The sequence below is a fragment of the Rattus rattus genome, chromosome 15 (genome assembly GCF_011064425.1).
Source record: "Rattus rattus isolate New Zealand chromosome 15, Rrattus_CSIRO_v1, whole genome shotgun sequence".
NCBI classification, from domain to species: Eukaryota; Metazoa; Chordata; class Mammalia; order Rodentia; family Muridae; genus Rattus; species Rattus rattus.
In genome coordinates this window covers 15,407,606-15,426,324 of record NC_046168.1, presented here as the reverse complement: position 1 = coordinate 15,426,324, position 18,719 = coordinate 15,407,606, and the positions used below count along the sequence as shown (strand labels likewise).

Here is an 18,719-nt window from a genome sequence, read left to right as displayed (position 1 = left end):
GCAACTGGATCTTATCATTAATCTAAATTGGAATTATTATAAAATTTTTGGAATGATGATTAAAATCATCAGCACCTTGAATGCTGGTTTGATTGATTCTCTGCTGGATTACTTCATTTCCTAATTTCCCAGTTCTCAACATCTGTCAAACTAAATTTAATACCAAATGGCCAAGACCCAAACAAGAAAATGAGAAGCAGCAGCTGCAGCACAAGGACCCAAGAGGACCCAAGATCTGTTCCATCCCTTTTCTATTCATAGATAGAAGGATCACTTTGACAATGTCATTTTATAAATTTTATTTATTCCTTAATAATTTTAACATTTTGTATATTGTTCTTTGATTAAGTCCCCCCACCCCTTATGTTCCTTTAGCTCCTACCAAATTTCCCTTTCTTCCAAGTCTTCCTCCTACTTTGAGCATGGAGGTGTTCTCTATTCATCATACCTTGTCTCTTTTACAACCTTAGAGAGTTGATGCTCTCATTAGTAGAAAGATTGTGTGTGAGTGTGTGTGTGTGTGTGTGTGTGTGTGTGTGTATGTGTGTGTGTGTGTGTATGTGTGTAGGTGTGAGTAGGTATGGGTGTAGGTGTGTGTTCCTTCAGCGAAGTTGTTCTCAGTGAGACAGCTGCTCTGGGACTGAGGATGAAGCCAATACAAGGAACATGATTAAAAAAAAAAAAGAATGGTGTAAAAGGTGTCTTCTCTTTCTAAAACATTGCTGACAAATTGTCACAGCTATAGCAAAGAAAGAGTTCTGTTATTTCCGTCCAACAGACCCATCCACTGTCCATCCTGCACAGCAATTACGGACTTTGATTTCCCTGCTCTAACACAGATACATTGGCTGTTTGGATCCTCTGCCTCCCTTCCTCGGTGTAGTTGGACCACTCCTTACTCTTTTGGTTTTTTGGATGTAACTCTTGTTTATGCTTCAGAAATAAGCTTAGCTGTGATACTGTACTCTATACATCTATATATCTTCTTCAACATTATCCCAGAAATTAACCAGATTCTACTCTAGAAAGCCTATCATAGCTCCATGGTTATTCCCTCATTATCATCCACACGGACTGAAGATCTCCTGCCTGAAACACTAGGAGCAAAAGCATTTAATATTTGCATCATATCCCCCTGTCTTTTAAACATTCTCATATGCAAACTGGGATCAGACTTCAAACCACAATTTAAAATGCATTTTAATTTTTTAGACGTTTTCTAAACCACTTATTTGTGTGCCTTTTAATTATTTCATCAATCAACAAATATTCATTGAGCACTTATTATATTTTGGTGTTTTGCTTTTTTGGCTGGAGAATTTTAGTGCACAAAAGGCCAGAGCTCTGCTCTCATAGACGTAGTGACCTAGCAATGTAGACACATATAAATGCACATAAGCAGCAATATAAATACAGTCCTGAGTACCGCAGCAGAGTAATGCCTTGCGGTTGGAATAAGAAGCTGCTATGCTCTACATTGAACAATTGTTGGTAGGAAAAGCATGTCTGCTCAGAATTCTGAAAGAAGAAAAGTTGCATAAACTAAGACTTCAACAAGAAATCATTCCAGATTTAATACAATTATTTAGTACCATCATGGGAACTCTGTATGGAATAAGCACTCAGTCTTGGGTAGCCCTAATTCTCTCAATGTGACTCATTGTATAATGTTGAACTTTTGAAGCTGTGCCTTCAACTCCCTACTTTGGACCACCATACCTGAATTATGAAAGTCTGGGTCTTCTGCATGCAAGACATATACGATAATAATTAAGTTTCATTTTCATGTAAGTTCTGAGACTACTTTGTGAGAAGGTACAATTTAGGAGAACTGAGAAAAGCAAGATATGAAGTAGACAGTTGTGAACATCAGAACTGGCACTGGGCTTGAGAAATGTCTCTGTGGGTAAGAGTGCTAGAATTTCAAGAACCTAAGTTTAATGACTTAGCCTTTATGTAAAAATCCAGGCTGCTTGTTCATATAACACTGGCCTAGAGACAGAAGGCAGATAGATCTGTGGATGAAACTGCTAAGCTTCTAGTCCAGAAAGACTGTCTCAGAGGAAGAAATCAAATAGCAATAGAAGAAAAGTATTGCTTCAGCACCTGCATGTGTGGACCTGGCCATATATGGTTGTCCACTGAAGTGCACAGCATACACACAGCACATGTACAAATAAATAATCAAGTATGTAAAGAAACAAATGGTAGGGATTTCATTGGGACTGGACAATACGAATCAGTGTTAGGAAAAGTGGGGAGAATGCACATCAACGAGCTCAAGGGAGAAAAAGAGGAGGAGGGAAGTGTGGGGATTTGGGACAGCTCTTGATTTAGGATCTCAAGTCGTTGAAGGATGGGTTACTGTGTGGAGTGATGGGAATATCAGGGTGTTGGTATACAGGATAACTGATAATTGAGTTGGAGTAGATTGAATTCAAAATGCCTATGAAACATTTAAACAGAAGTGTCAATTATGTATTTGAAAGAATTATGTATCATGTGTACATGACATGAATAGATCAGATAGCTAGTTAGCTGGATGTATGGATGGATGGATGGATGAGTGGGTGGGTGGATGGGTGGATGTGTGGGTGGATGGATGGATGGATGGATGGGTGGGTGGATGGGTGGATGGGTGGATAGATGGGTGGATGGACGAGTGGATGGACGGATGGACGGATGGATGGATGGATGGATGGATGGATGGATGGATGGATGGATGGATGGATGGGTGGATGGATGGGTGGGTGGATAGACGGGTGGATGGATATCTATCTGGTTAATATACACTTCAATGAAAATGGTTTCTCAGTAACCACATTTGTATCCTGAAGCTGAGTGGCATCAGAACTTTGCTTCCTGTTCCACAGGCTTCCAAATGCCACATGGACCAAATCCCTAGTGCTCTTGAGGCAGAGTCTGGCCATATTCTCTTCTGTGAGAAGTCCCTGTGGCAGCCTCAGGGGCTAGACATATCAGTGCTTACCTACTTTCAGTTTTGCCTTGACTAATGGGACGTTTGTGTGAATTTGCAGGATGTGTGTTTTCTGTAGTCTGAGCATCTTGATTGCATTTTTTTCCCCGGTGTGGACACCCTTTCTGTACTTCTTATTTTTGTAACAGCATGTAGTTTATGAGGGTTCTGGGGGTCCCCACCATTTTTTCATGATCTTTAGGTCTAGCAAATAACACTTATCTGAAATTCTTGACCTGGTAAATTTGTGAAGAATCCAAACTGTATCAGTGAGAGATTCTGCACCTTTATTCACCGTCTGTACTCTGGCTGGAGGCCTCTGAAATACTAAGGATAAGTGTAGCAATTTTTCTCTTTAGAAGGGCACTCAACTTCTGTGTCTAGTATGAGCATCTCCACATCTGGAAGAAGTTGAACCATCAGGATATATTGATTACACATATTATTTTGGGAAAATATGGTACATGTTCCAAATACAAATTAAAAAGAACACAAATCTGTCATTTATTCATTTTCAATGTAAAGAAAAAAGTGTTGGGGGTTGGTCTGCTGCTATCTGTATACAATGCTAAATTCTGAAACCCAAGATCTGGTTGCCTCCTGACAGGTGAATTCTCATGAACATGTGCCAGCCTTTGTTGTGTAAACCTTGCTCTGCAACTTGAAGCTATTGGTTAATGAAAGACTAGAGCAGGGGGAGCAGTAGAGAAAGAAAGGCCAGACCTGAGCAAGGGTTCTCAAGAGAGACTACAGGGCAAGGTAGAAAGAAGACAGAGGGGTTCTCTATTAAAAGGGATGAACCAGGATCTTGGGACTGAGAGAAATGCACATTAAAGACTGATGAAGTAAAAGCAGGTCAGGCCAGACTCAAACAGCAAATAACAAGTGCCTTATAGCTGGAATCTAGGTGAGAACATATAGAATTTGCCCAATCTAGGCTTATAGCTTATAAATAAAATGCAAGGCTTTTGTGACTTTTATACAAACTAACTACAATATATTTTTTTTACAATAAAGAAATGAAACATTTTTCCCTTAAAATAGTGGAATAAGAGAGAAATGCTTTCTTAGTTATTTCCCTATCCCAATGTTACATTGGGATGTTTCATGGCTGAAACCATTGTAACAAAGATTAATAAAATGGAAGCATATTTATTTATTTATTTATTTATTTACTTATTTATTTACTTATTTATTTATGTAGTTAGTTAGTTAGTTAGTTAGTTAGTTAGTTAGTGAGTGAGTGAGTGAGTGAGTGAGTGAGTGAGTGAGTGAGTTAGTTCTTTGAGATAATTTTAAGGTACAGAAATCTTACTTTACCATCTTGAGTAGCAGCAAAGCCACCTCAATATTTATTCAGTTAAGTATCTCTTAACATAGATTCTTCAGGATTTAAGAATCCTCATCAGCAAGAGAAAACAAGCAGACAGAAAATCTGTGTGTTTTTTTAGACAGGTTGTCAGATTGGTGATAATTTTGACCTGTAAGCAATGATTTTTGGCAGAAGTTTGCTTGTTCATTCTACTATCTATTTCCCTGGATAACTTTCCTTCCCTCTGACAGAGGCAGGAGCACCATACTGGGGAGTCAGCAGGGAAGAAAGGGGCGGGTGTAGAGTCAGAGAAGGAACTTGCTAGGTATGGTCTATTTCAGGAAGCCATGATTCTATGTGCCTCTTGGGGGAAGCATGGCATCAGGCAGACAGGGTTCTTTTCCTCTCAATTTGCAACTTTCTCGAGTTCATTTCCCATGATTTCAGAAAGTGCCTCTGTGTTCCCTTAATAGGATAAAGGGTTTCTTGATGACCATAGGAACAATAACCTATTGGGGCTGTAGAAAAAGATTCTCCACTCTTGGTTGATGTTGGTTGAGAAAGAATTATGGCAGAATTGATTTGTAGGCTCATACTTGAAGGATGTGACACACTTACAGAAATCAACAACAGAGTTAAGGGGGTATGTTGCTCATTTTTAAAGCACTCTTCATATTGTTTTATTTCTGAGATTTGAAAAAGACATTATTATTAAAAGCATAAGGCAGGTATACAAAACTGTAAAACTTAGTGGTTAAATTTGTGTTAACATGTTTACTCTTCCTTTTGCCCCATTCCTATCTATAGATTCAGCATCTCAGGAAGTAGTCAATTATTGGTGGAGAAGGTTTCAGAAGCAAAAACAAACAAACAAACAAACAAACAAACAAAACCAAATGAATTGGGTTTGTACAGAACAGGTACACACAATTTTCTTGCTATTATTTCCTAAAACACATAGCATAAAACTTTTGTTAATAGCACGAGTGTAGTTTTAGTTAGAGATAAATTCAGATTATTTGCTATACAAAGGGAACTAATATGGGCTCTGTGCTGGCAGTCATTGGTTTACATAGGGGCTTAGAGAAGTCATTCATTCTTGTTATCTGTGAATGGTTTTGGAGACACATCTTCATAGGCACAAAAAAGACTAATTTCATTTTTTCTTTATTTCTTCTTTCTGTCTTCCTCCTCCTTCTCTTCTTCTTTCTCTAAATTAGGACAATGCAATGCCTATTTACTTTTGTATAGTCTTAAAGAATTATTTAACAGTTACCTATCATATAAAAACATGATGGTATATCTATTGATTTTCTCAATATAGAAGACAGAAACTAAGACCACCTCTTCTTTCCTACCACCATCAGACCACATATAAACTCACATCACTGTCATTCTCTATTCTTGAAATAATGTGAAAAAAGGAAAAATGGATGTAATGGCAGTTTCATTTCTAAAGAAATGAGAGACATTCATATATGTCAAGAATAAAAAATACATTTATACAAAATTTCTGATAGGCATTTTAGCTTTGTGGTTTTCTAAATAGATGGCACCATTAAACTGGACTGTGTGAATGCTGCCTTGTACTCAGATGCTCTTTCTCCAGCATGACTCCTATTTTCCTCATTGCCTAGAATATTTTTCTTATTGGAAATTCTGATGTAGCTTATACGTTTATGTTAACATCCTTGTCTGGAACACACACATACACACACACACACACACACACATACACACACACACATACACACACACACACACACACACACACACACTTGATTGTTCAATGGCAAAGGACAAAGTCTTATCTTTGTATCAAAACTTGGTCCATTTCAACAGACCCATTTATGTTATAGGATTCTCCAAAATGTTGATGAGGACCTGGTTGAAAGGGTTTCACGTTCAAGCTCTATTTTTAGCCAACTCAGATTCATTTTGGTAAATAGTCTGTGAGTAGTTTTCTAGTTCAGAGTTTATTCCTTCATGAAAGACTTTTGATAGATGTGGTCATTTTTACCGCCTGTAGCAGACTTACACAGCAAGCAGTATGCTTACTGCCTGTTCAGTAAGCATGCCCTGTTTGTTGTTATTCTTTTAGAATTTGCACTTAAGTCAGTGCAATATCCTTCATCCTTAGGTCATGATAAGCTTCAGTCAAACTTCACTCATGGGTTTTTGTCCACATGTCCTACTTTTGAGTTCATCTCTTCGGTGTGCACCACTGAGTGAATGAAAGCCTGACTGTGTGAACAACTAGTGATGACAAGAAGTATTCACTGGAAACACTGACAAATATTCTCTTCGTCCATCTCTTTTGAATTCATAAGACAGCAAATAGTTTGGATTTCTTCTCTAAGAGAGGACTCTAAGAATTTGATTTGAGGAGGGTCAAGCAGCTATTCTGACACCTGTAAAAAATTTATTGAAAGACAGTATTTATTGAAGACAAGGTTCGCCTACGGAAACAGAAGTAATGTTGGACTTAGGTCGTCTCTTCAGCAAGAGTGCTGATTCACAATTATGAAAGAGTGTCCTCTGAGGTCCCAGGAGCTGCTACAGAAAGAACGGAGAGGCTGAGTCCAGGATTACCTATGGAGATCCTCACCAGAAATTGAGGATAAAACTGGGCAACAAGAAACCACTTTGACTTTGTCATATTGTAGCTATAGATAAGGGATACTTTCACACTGATATTCCTATACACAAGATACAGTTATCCATGTACACAAAGAATAAGCACGCGGCATTCGTATTCCAGGAATGAGCATGTGGATCAGCACCGTAATAAGCAGAGACATGGATGGAGGTCCTCTATCTTGATGAAAAGGCCCTACAGCTCCGGTTCATTTCCTTTCATTGTTTTAGAATATTTAATTTGATGCACATGGGACAATGTTGTTATCATTTCCCTTTAAAGACAAATGCAGTGTCTCAATGATTATATGTTGCTGTTGTTGACATAAATGCTACTGGTATGAAAATTCTTGAATGTGTCCTTCTGTGAACAGGTACACATGTGAGGAAGTTTTTGTTAAATTCATAGGTAAACCTGACAAGACTTGTTCTCATGTATAAAAACAATCACCCCGTAATAAAAATTATGCACAAGTATTTGTCAAGGACTCTGTGCTAATTGTCACACTTACCATTGTAACATAAACATACAGTTGTGTTTATATATTATGGGCTTTATTTCAGAAACAGGCACTATATTCCAATTTAGATAGCATCCTTTTGCTTGCTTAATAGCATTCTTGAATAAGGATCTTTTTTCCCATTTCATATATTCTCATGCAATGGTCCCTTATGGTTTTGGTTTGCACGCTTCTATGGTATGTAAGATTGGCTCCTGGTCATGTGTATGTTAATAAAACAGTATTCTACAGACTGGTAGTTTTATTTGGCTGACATTTATCTAGCTGTTTTTAGGAGATTAATCTTGGTTCCATGGTTCCCAAAGTCTTTTAAAATTTTTACATATTCTTTTTCTTTATAATCTAGAAACGTGAGATTTTTAAGCAAATTTAAACAAGGAGCATATGAAGTAGAGATCGAAATAAGTTTTTATTGCATAAAAAAGTGCTTGCCCTTGCAAACCTTTTACACTATATTCCCCCTCTACCATTCAGGAGCTTAGCTGGTCACTAATGTATGCCTCTGGAAAATTGATTCCATTTCTAGCTATTTAAAGTTTCCTCCGTGTATTTTATAAGGACTGGATATCTGATAGTGTTTTGATATTTTTTGCTTAGATTTTATTATTTGGTATTGAACTTTCCTTTGGTCACATAATTTAAAATATAATTATAACACTAAAAAGAAAAATAATGTTTTGGGATTTTGTTACTGAACCTGTGAGTGTTTTGTGGAACTTATCTATTTTAACATTCCCTTCTCCTATATATAGGAGCTATGAATTCATTTCATCAAATATATTTTCCATTTATGATTTATAAAGTCATCCATAGGATGCTTGTAGAATCTATATTTCAAAAGATTAATGTTCAACGTTTGGACCTTCATAGAATATTAATTTATTTTTTACATTTTCCAATTATACACACTAAAGAAATGCAATTTATTGCATATACTCATTTATATCTAGCAATTTGCTAAATTATCATAATATTTTTCAATCCAAATGTCTTTAGGATGGATAATCTGACTATTTAAAAGCAAAGTTCAAAAGTCTTTGAAAAAGGAAGGCAAAAAAGAGACAAGCTGGAAAATCTATAAGCCTTCCAGCCCACACCATCCCAGTGATGGAAAAATTTACAATAAATGCCTCATGAATGGATTTTCACAAATCCAGCTTTTGTGTTTGTCCTTGGAATGTGTCTACTGCTAAGAAATAGTGTTCTGCTCTGTTCAGATACCAGGTGCCATTCTTGTTGGAATAAGGCTTTGGGGTTTACAATAGATAGAAAAGTAAAATATAACACCTTTTCCCATACCTCCATCCATACTTTAAAAGAAACAGCTCTGTTTGATCCTCTTCCTGGAGTCCCTATTGACGGGGCATCAATCATTTTATTTGTATACTACTTTTGAGAGCCTTTCATGGGGCTGGTCACATCCTAGTGCCTAACTCAGGCTCACACGGTCTTTGTTCAAAGGGCAGGCTTATCGAGCTGCATTGCTTCCCTTTCCCATGCAGACTGGAACTTACTGAATGTGAAATATGGTGGAAGCTTGGTCAAGCTGGCTGCAGGCCGCTGGGAAACAGCCTGCAACAGGTAAGTAGGTGTGCCAGCATTTCCCAGCAGCCTTTTGGAAGGAAATCAGTTGCACAACACAGAGATCTTTAGGATGAATAGTATTATTGAGGACAAACCACCTAAGAGACAACATATAACAAAGAAGACACACATACGTTAGGTGTTTACATAAAATTAGATGCAAATATCACTAACTTCCAAGTATAAACACATTCTCTTAAAAGTCACCTCCTCCCCCCAAACACAGGTGCCACTGAGAGATAAACAGGTCCAGGTCTTCTCATTATCTGTGTAAACAATTCATGGAGCTCATGACACTTCTCTTAAGATATCATGGATACTTCCCTTGTCTATTTACTAGTCTCATAATACTTACCTGTCTCCTCCTTGTCCTCAGCGGAATGATGCAATCACAATTTAATCCATAATATTCGGGACATTTGCATACATGTATAAATGTCACATGGAATACATGTGTATGTGAACTCATTTCTGTATTGTGTAAAATATATTCATATGTGAGCATGAGTTTTTTGTTCTGAGGCATGGCATTGTGTGGATTTCTGTTTGATTTCAAATGACCACCTAGGTAACTATGGTGTAATACTTTGAAAACTCTCCTACTTTACATTTCTGCATGTATATAGTGTTAAAGTGTCACTACATATTTGATCAGAATGTATACATAACTGCTTTTTTAATTCTGTCTAGAAAAGTTATAACAGAACTACATGTAAATTAGAACATACCTAACTGTTCTGTGATTTGAAAACTAAGAATTACCAATGCTTGTGAACCATAGTAATAGACTATGGTAACACGACCGTGTATGCTTTCATACACATTTTAATTATTAGTTAAGTAGTTGTAAATATAATTATATGTGCTCAAAGTAATACGTATCTATGCATACATGTTTTAAAGTACTCAAGATATTGGGTGATTTTACTATAAAACATGTATGGATTATACATTAGAATTTTGGTTCATAATTATATAAATGTAATTGCAGGATGAAGTATTTATTTCAATAGCTCTGAAGAAAAAATGGATGTCTAATGTCTATTTTTTATTTCATTTCATGGATTAACTCTTTAAGAAAGTAAAATCTAATTGTTTTCATTAAATAAACAAGTTATGGCCTGGAAAATATAGATATGGAGCATCTAACTTGTGCAAATATTTCCCTCTCAACAAATTCCTCTATTAAGAAGTACATGCAGAGTCATAAAGCAACCTTTAAGCTACATTTTACTAAGCCCTACAGCAGATGAAAGTCAAATGCAGATGTGGAATGGGATCCTAACAGATGCTGAAAATGCCATCAGTACCCTAGAGGAATGCATTCCCTATCAAAAAGAAACTTAATTTCAACTATAAAGAATTTGATTATGTATTGTTATACAAAATGTGATTAATGTTTTGTACTGATTAATCAACTACAAAATATATAATTATGCCATCTGTATTTCCAAGCTTCTTGTCACTTAGACGTTCCATGGGGAAGCTGGGAGATGGTGTAGGGAACTTGTGGCATTTGAAGAGCTTTTAAACTCTGAGAAATAGCATGTGGAACAAGAACAAAGACTCATTCTAATGGAAGACAACTAAAGACCATAAACAAGGAGAAGCCCAAAGACCAGAGGCTCCTTGAGGTATAGAAGATTAACAGGAGAGGCTGCCAGCCTCCCAATATTGCAAGAAGAGCTCTTTCAGATAAATCATAATTTTTCTGCGTCCCACGTCAGGCCTCTGTCTTGTCTTAGCTTTTGAAAGTTAACATTTCAATGCCAGTCAAGGTTTACCATTTATTTCAGAAAGCTAACACAATGACTCTGCCTGCTTTCCAATCCCACATCTGTGACAGATGCAAATCTGGGATTAAGGTGTATGTCATGACTCATATTTCGTCTTTCTCAAAAGTGAACAAGGTGCTATATTTAGACCTGAGTCCCAGCTGGAAAAGTTTCAATATTCTTGAAAGTTGCTTATTACGTTGTATTCTACAGAGTACCTGTGGTTTTAATATATGATTTTGACCTAGATAATGCTGGATAATATACATCATTGATTTTTCTCCTTGCACGGTTGCTTAGAGGGGCATGATAGGTAGAAATAGCTTCAGATGAGTTCTGCTTCAAGGCTCCTAGTGGTTCTCATGAAAGTAATACCCTTCCTACAGGAGAAAGAGTTGCCCTTGAACCAGCTTCTTATCGCAAAGTGTATTTTTAACCTTGAATATACAAGAAGATCACATGGAATCCATTCTTTAGATGCAATAATTAAACATAACCATTCAAGGGCAGGTTCAGAAATCAGATTTTAGAAGTTCCAGGTAACTTTCCAGGTAAGAGTCAACTATAATGAGTATCAAGGAACCAAATGTTCATCAACTGTGTCTTTAGGTCTCCATCATCAGCACCACTGGGAAGCTATGCCAGAATTCATGAAGTCAGTCAGGCTCAGCTGTAGCATCACACTTGCTGTTGCAGACATAGCTCTGAGTTTTGAAAGCACCTGCTGAGATTTCCAGGTTCTTGTGTATCATAGCAAATAATTAAATCAGGGACACAAGGAGAGTGGCAGAACTAGAGTTTATTAAGAAAAAGAAAGGTCTTGTTTAGTGTGTAAAGACTAGTAAGCTGGGAAGGAGTACAGACCTCAACTCTGTAGCCATTACATAGTAGCTGGCCTCCTGAAATTTCTTGTTCTTGTTCTGGTCTGGTCTGCAAATGTGGTCTGGTTTGCTGTGCATAGTCCTGGTTTGGAGTGCTTTTCGTCTCCGTCATCCACTAATTCATGTGTTAAAACCAATATCTACCTTCCTGACACATTACTAAATATGACACTCTAGGTGAATTGTTGGGGACCGGGACCGGTCTGCCGGACTAGGCACCCTGTCCTGAGCAGATTCCTGAGAATAGCTTGACCTTTTCATCAACTTTTTTTCCCCATTTTTTCTTTATTAACTTGAGTATTTCTTATTTATATTTCGAGTGTTATTCCCTTTCCTGGTTTCTGGGCCAACATCCCCCTAACCCCTCCCCTTCCCTTCTATATGGGTGTTCCCCTCCCCATCCTCCCCCCATTACCGCCCTCCCCTCAACAATCACGTTCACTGGGGGTTCAATCTTGGCAGGACCAAGGGCTTCCCCTTCCACTGGTGCTCTTACTAGGCTATTCATTGCTACCTATGAGGTCAGAGTCCAGGGTCAGTCCATGTATAGTCTTTACGTAGTGGCTTAGCCCCTGGAAGCTCTGGTTGCTTGGCACTGTTGTTCATATGGGGTCTCCAGCCCCTTCAAGCTCTTCCAGTTCTTTCTCTGATTCCTTCAACTGGGGTCCTATTCTCAGTTCAGTGGTTTGCTGCTGGCATTCGCCTCTGTATTTGCTGTATTCTGGCTGTGTCTCTCAGGAGAGATCTACATCTGGCTCCTGTCGGCCTGCACTTCTTTGCTTCATCCATCTTGTCTAATTGGGTGGCTGTATATGTATGGGCCACATGTGGGGCAGGCTCTGAATGGGTGTTCCTTCTGCCTGTTTTAATCTTTGTCTCCCTATTCCCTGCCAAGGGTATTCTTTTCAAAGAAAGAACATGTACCCGGAAGACTGTTGCCTCTTTGTCTAAGGAGAATATCTTGCGGTTTAGTAATTCACCTTATGCCCTTGGGCACTTTCCAGTACTTACCCACCCCCCCCACCCCGCCCTAAGCTTCAGTTCCTGCTTCAATTCCTGCTTCAGAGTTTTAAATGCTGTACATTCAATAAACAGACCTTGACTAGGACACTACTTGGTCTTGCTCCTCTTTCTTGCCGGTTCTCCCGCAGGTATGGATCCCCCTCGACCCTCACAAATAACTGGGTCCCTGCTGTTGGGGGCAGTGAATGTCACATGGTTGTGTAGTGCCATGAGCTGAAAGAGGATGTCACTGTATATGTGATCCTGAAAACTTTATTGTTTATCACCATAAATGATATAGTTGCTATGAGGCATGTAAGCACTTAGATTTGTACATGAAGTAAACATATTGTGCTGTGAGTCATTGTGACCTGAGAACATGGATTCTTGGGTTTTCTTTTTCTTTTTTTTTCCTTGGATTTTTTTAAATTTACATTTCAAATATTATCTCTTTTCCCGATTTCCCTTCCATAAAACTCCTATCCCATTCCCAACCCCTTTTTCTATGAGGGTGTTCCCCAATTCATGCAAAAATTTCAATGCAGTAGCAATTTCCTGAACTTTGAATAGTACCAGAACAAATAAAGCCATAAAGAATTTCAAACATCCAATTTTCTGAGGAACCTCCAGACTGATTTCCAGAGTGGTTGTACCAGTCTGCAATCCCACCAACAATGGAGGAGTGTTCCTCTTTCTCCACATCCTCACCAGCATCTGCTGTCACCTGAGTTTTTTATCTTAGCCATTCTGACTGGTGTGAGGTGGAATCTCAGGGTAGTTTTGATTTGCATTTCCCTGATGACTAAGGATGTTGAACATTTCTTTAGGTGCTTTTCGGCCATTCGATATTCCTCAGCTGAAAATATTTTGTTTAGCTCCGAACCCCATTTTTAATGGAGTTACTTGGTTCTCTGGAGTCTGAAAGGGACAGGATACAGATCTCTCCTGAGAGACACATCCAGAGCATATCAAATACAGAGGTCAATGCTAGCAGCAAACCACCGAACTAAGAACAGGACCCCGTTTAGGGGAATTAGAGGAAGGAGTGAAAGAGCTGAAGGGGTTTCCAACCCCATAAGAGCAACAATGCCAACCAACCAGAGATTCCAGGGACTAAACCACTATGGAAAGACTATACATGGACTGACTCAGGTCTCTGACTGCATATGTAGCAGAGAATAACCTTGTTGGGGCACCAGTGGAAGGGGAAGCACTTGGTCTTGCAAAGGTTGGACCCCCAGTGCAGGGGAATGTCGGGAGGAGGGGGCGTAAGGAAGGTGGAGTGGGGGAACACCCGTATTGGGTAGGGGGTGAGGATGCAGGCTTATGGACAGGAAACCGGGAAAGGGAATAACACTTGCAATGTGAGTAAAAAAAATCTAATTAAAAAAATAAAAAAAAAAAGAATTTCAAACGTATTGATAGGTTCACTGGCAGGGCAGTGGTGAGGTGTAGCTTCAGCAAAATAGGGAAACCTCTACTACTGGCTTTGGATGCTATCTGACAGCATTCATAGCTCTTTGCTTGGTTGGAACTAGGGCACTCTTCATAATTTGAAAGGAAATATGTAATGCTCTCCCTCTACCTCTCCCTCTCCTCTCCGTCTCCCTCTCCTTCCCTCTCCCTCTCCTCCCCTCCCTCTCCTCCCCTCTCCTTCTCCTCCCTCCCTCCCCTCTCCCCTCCCCCCCCCCCCTCTCTAGTGTACACACACACACACACACACACACACACACACAAATAAAATTCACACACTAATTGCTACTAGGACTCATGTTTTCCCTACATAATTTGGATCTGGTCATGTAACATTCATGCGTGTCCATATCATTGAAGCCCTCTAATCACTCACTCTTTCAGTCAAAGCTTTCTAGGAATTCTGCTTCACAGCTTTATGGTAAACTGCCCTGTGGACTCTGTCCGATGCTGTGTGCTCAGGGCCCTTGCATTGTGTGCTCTTGTACCAAAGCATTGCTGTAAAGTCACTGTAGTAACTATGAAAACTGCTTACGGATTGTTTAAGTCTATGGCAGACTGTATTCTTTTGCTAAATCAATCTTTTGTCAAACGGAACCTTTAGTTTCAGACCCCACCACACAACATTGGTGAATCGCAATCCTGCTTCTTTAACAAAAGCCCACAAGTAAGGCAGAACCTCTCAGTACTGAGTCTTGAGACCTCTGAGATTAGCACAGACGAGCTCTCAAAATAAGTAAGTAAAAAATAAATAAATGAATCACAGAGGAAGAAGTTATTGAAGATATATTTTCACTGTATTCAGTAGTAAACAATTTGGACTAAAGTTCTATGTTATCATTTCCATATTTGTTTTATTTCTTGACAGTCTGCTTGGAACAATATCAGTCAAACGCATTTGGTTGGAAGAATGATTTCTTTTTTTTTTTTTTTTTTTTTTTTTTTTTTTCTGGTTTCGAAACCACAATGAAGACTAGCTAGGCTTGTGTTGGCTGAATTGGATTTGGAGCCAAGATTCCTCCTGAATGGTAATGAAACTTACTTGGATGCTGTGGCCTCAGCTATCTACTATTCATATGGACTTAAAAATCATATGGATAAAGATAAGCTTTTACTTTTCTCTTGGGACCCGCTGATTAAGATACAAGTTTACCATTGTCCAGATAGACTTCTTAGAGATAAAAGGGGGGCTCCTTTTACATCAGGGCTTCTCCTTCTCTGACCTTGATTGGTGATCTCAAACCCCCATACCCACTACCTGCTGTTTGTCACAGAGCCTTGGTGAGATTACAGGTTCTGCTTCCTTTTTTCCTCTCAGCAAGAACCTGGGATTCTTACATTTCTTCCCCACACAAAGGAGGCATCCATAGAAGTGTAAACTCTACTGGTTTTTATTTACCCTGGAAACTCCTTCCCACTCTCCAAAGTCCATATAGAACCCTAGTTCACCCTGAATAACATGTATGTGCACATGCCCACCATGAATAAAGGCATATGCACAAGCTAAGACTCGGGTGTTTCCCTGAAGATCTTCAGAGAATGCTTCTCCACCCTCCCCCGACCCGCTCACCTTTAGCACTCCCTGGCAGATCAGGATCTTGTAGAATCCCAAATGCTCTGGACTCTGTTTCATCTTTCAAGCTTGGTATGGAGCTTTGACCCCTGGGAGAGAAAAAAAGTGGTGGATCATCCAAAATCACAGCTGGACCACAAAATGTGTACCACAATCTTCCAGGCAAAAAATTATGAACCTGTCTTCACCAACTGATATAGAACAAGGGAGGCCACCAACTATGGGGAAACATACGTTCAGGAAAGGAGGATTTCAATAAGAAATTAGAACATGGAGTCCTTCCTGTCATTAATCTTCACAAGCACTGAATCCCAAACAACTCTATTAGGAATGCTGTTGTCCAGCTCGGCTCTGTATGGTGGCTTTCCAGGCTCAGTGCTCTGACCCACTGACCAGGACTTAATTTGATCAAGCTGGCCTACTTTCATTTACATTTTATTTTCAAGACAGAGACTGTACAGTGGGAAAATGAATGTATTATGGATCTTACTGACACCAGCGAATCAGTCCTCTTCATGCCATGAGTTACATGACAGGAACCTGCATTTATGCACCCAGGAAAGTCACAGCAATTAGGTATGGATTTCGTTCAAAAGAAAGAACCACTGTGGTGATTTGAATGGGAAATATCCACCTTAGACTCATACCTTAAACCCTTGTTCCCCAGGCATCCCTGGTGTTGGTGCTTTTCCAAAATGTCCTGGAACGTTTAGGTGGTACAGCCTTGCTGGAGGAAATGTGTGACTCAGGCAGGACTTGGGAGTATATAGCCTTGTCCCATTTCTTGTTCACTCTCCCTGCTTCCTGTGTGTGGATGAGATGTGCTCATCTAGCTTCTGACTCCTGTTGATTCTCCCTGGTGCCCTGCCTTCTCCACCATTATAAGCTTTAACTTCCTGAAGCTGTAGCCAAAATCAAGCCTTTTCGACCATAATTTGCCTTGCTTATGGTAGCTTGTCACTGCAATCTAAAAGTAACTAAATCAGCCCCTGCAGCTGCTTTGCCCTCTGCTCTCCTCAATGCTCTAGTTACTGCCCTGACTGCTGTTCTCCTGAGTGTACTCAATAAGCCATTTCTGTTCTGGTCTAAAGGACAGAATAATTTACTACTTGACAGCACTTTCCCTGCTGCCACAGTGGTGGCGGGCATCCAGAATTACACAACTCTGTTCTCATTCCTTACCCATATTCTGATAGCCGTGGAATATGAAGGACATACATATGTAAGAAGCTCTACTGCATTTGAATTAGGTTGTGGGGCAATCTTACAATTTTGGAGACAATGTATAGATTGTGATAGGACAGCAGAAAATGGCAAGGAACATTTAGGGACACATGGCTTTTAGAAGGGCAATGACTCTTGTCGTTTACTAGGAGAAAAGAAAGATTAGATTTGATCAGTTAAACTTTTAGTATAGAAAGTCACCCCTTTTGAATGGGTGACATGGATAGCATGAACAAGATTTTGACACTTTTATCTTTTTTTTTTTTCAGAAATTTGAGTGCAACACATCTATGTCAGAGAGTTGAAGCTAGGAGCAGATTTTCTACTACCCTGTCTCTCTGTGCAGAAAAACATTGTATTTAACATATTTATCTGTATCACAAATTGAACCAAAATCTAATTAAGCATATTTGATGAAAAATTCAAAGAAGACATTTATAACTTCATTGATTTATTTAAGTAAGAACATGTGACTTGAATCAGACTTCTCAGCTGGGCATTTCCTCCTAGAAAACAAAATAAATCACAGAGTCTGCAAAGAGCAATCATCTCAGAGACTCAAGCAGCTTCGTTACTCATCCAGATAGGGGAGCAGGCTAAATACTTAGTTACTTAGAATTTGGAGTTGATCATCATAAAGAAAGGAAGCAAGTATGTACAGGAGAAAGAGAAAAAAAGAGCATAACTCAGAGACCTATGAAATTATATTTTAAGTTAGAAGAATAGAAAAACAGAAGGATTTGGATGTAACCGAAGTGCATGGTAAGTTATGCCACCGGTCATATGAGAAATACAATAAAATGCACTATCTTTGTTTAAGACAGTCTTCTTAGTTGTCTCTGGTACTCCCCAAATATATAATTCTGCCTCATCTTCTATGGAGATCGAGCTGGGTTTGAAGGCAACCTACCATCACATCTAGCCAAAAATCCAAGAGTTGGTGAGGTAGAAAAAAAGTAAATCAATATGAAATATAGAATGGCATCTAGTACAACATGAAGACAGGAATAGAATTCACAATGTAAAAGGAAGTTGAAAGCAAGCTATAACAGTCACAAATTGTGATCACCTTGAGTGTGGGGCTAAATCTATTCCTTGAGACTCAGGAAGGAAAGGCTAGATACAACAATCAGCAGCTGTCACCCTTCTTGGTGTTGACTTTCCTCCTTTAGAAGATTAAATCTCTTTATAATGTCCCAAGTTTGCAAATATCCAGTAAAAGGAAAACACATCATTTGCATACCATTATAATAATACCGTGTTTGAATAATAAAGCTAATTCAATTAAGGAATGAATGGAATTATCTATACAGATGTAATGAACAGAGTGAGAGGGAAATCACACTGAGAATGAAGCTACAGGACAAGGTTATGAATGGCCTCTTAGAGTGGTTCCCCCAAGACAGGGCAAAAATTGCCTAGGCAGGAGAATATTCAAACAGCATCTGTAGTCTAATTAGACAAGAAAATACAGAGAATTGAATGTTTCCCTCAGAAGTCTATTAGATCTCTTTATTTTTCTTTTAAGAAGTGAAAAAGTAAAGATAAAGGGCCCCGTATAATTCAGCCACTGCGAGATGCAAAAAGAGTACTAGGGCTGAGAAGTAGCTCAGAGGTAAATCGTTTCCCAGCATGTGCCCTGAGTTCAGTTATTAACACTGAAGGTAGGAAAGGAAGAAGGCAAGGGAGAAAAGGAGGAATGAGAGGGAAGACCTGAGGGAAGGATGGAGAGGAAGGGAGAAGGGAGAAGTGCTGGGGAG

The 18,719-nt window shown here is 39.0% G+C and overlaps 1 pseudogene; it reads right to left on the bottom strand.

Moving 5' to 3' along the window:
• Positions 1–2,847: 2,847 nt before the first annotated feature.
• Positions 2,848–18,719, bottom strand: part of LOC116884931 — a 45,225-nt pseudogene continuing 29,353 nt past the window's right edge.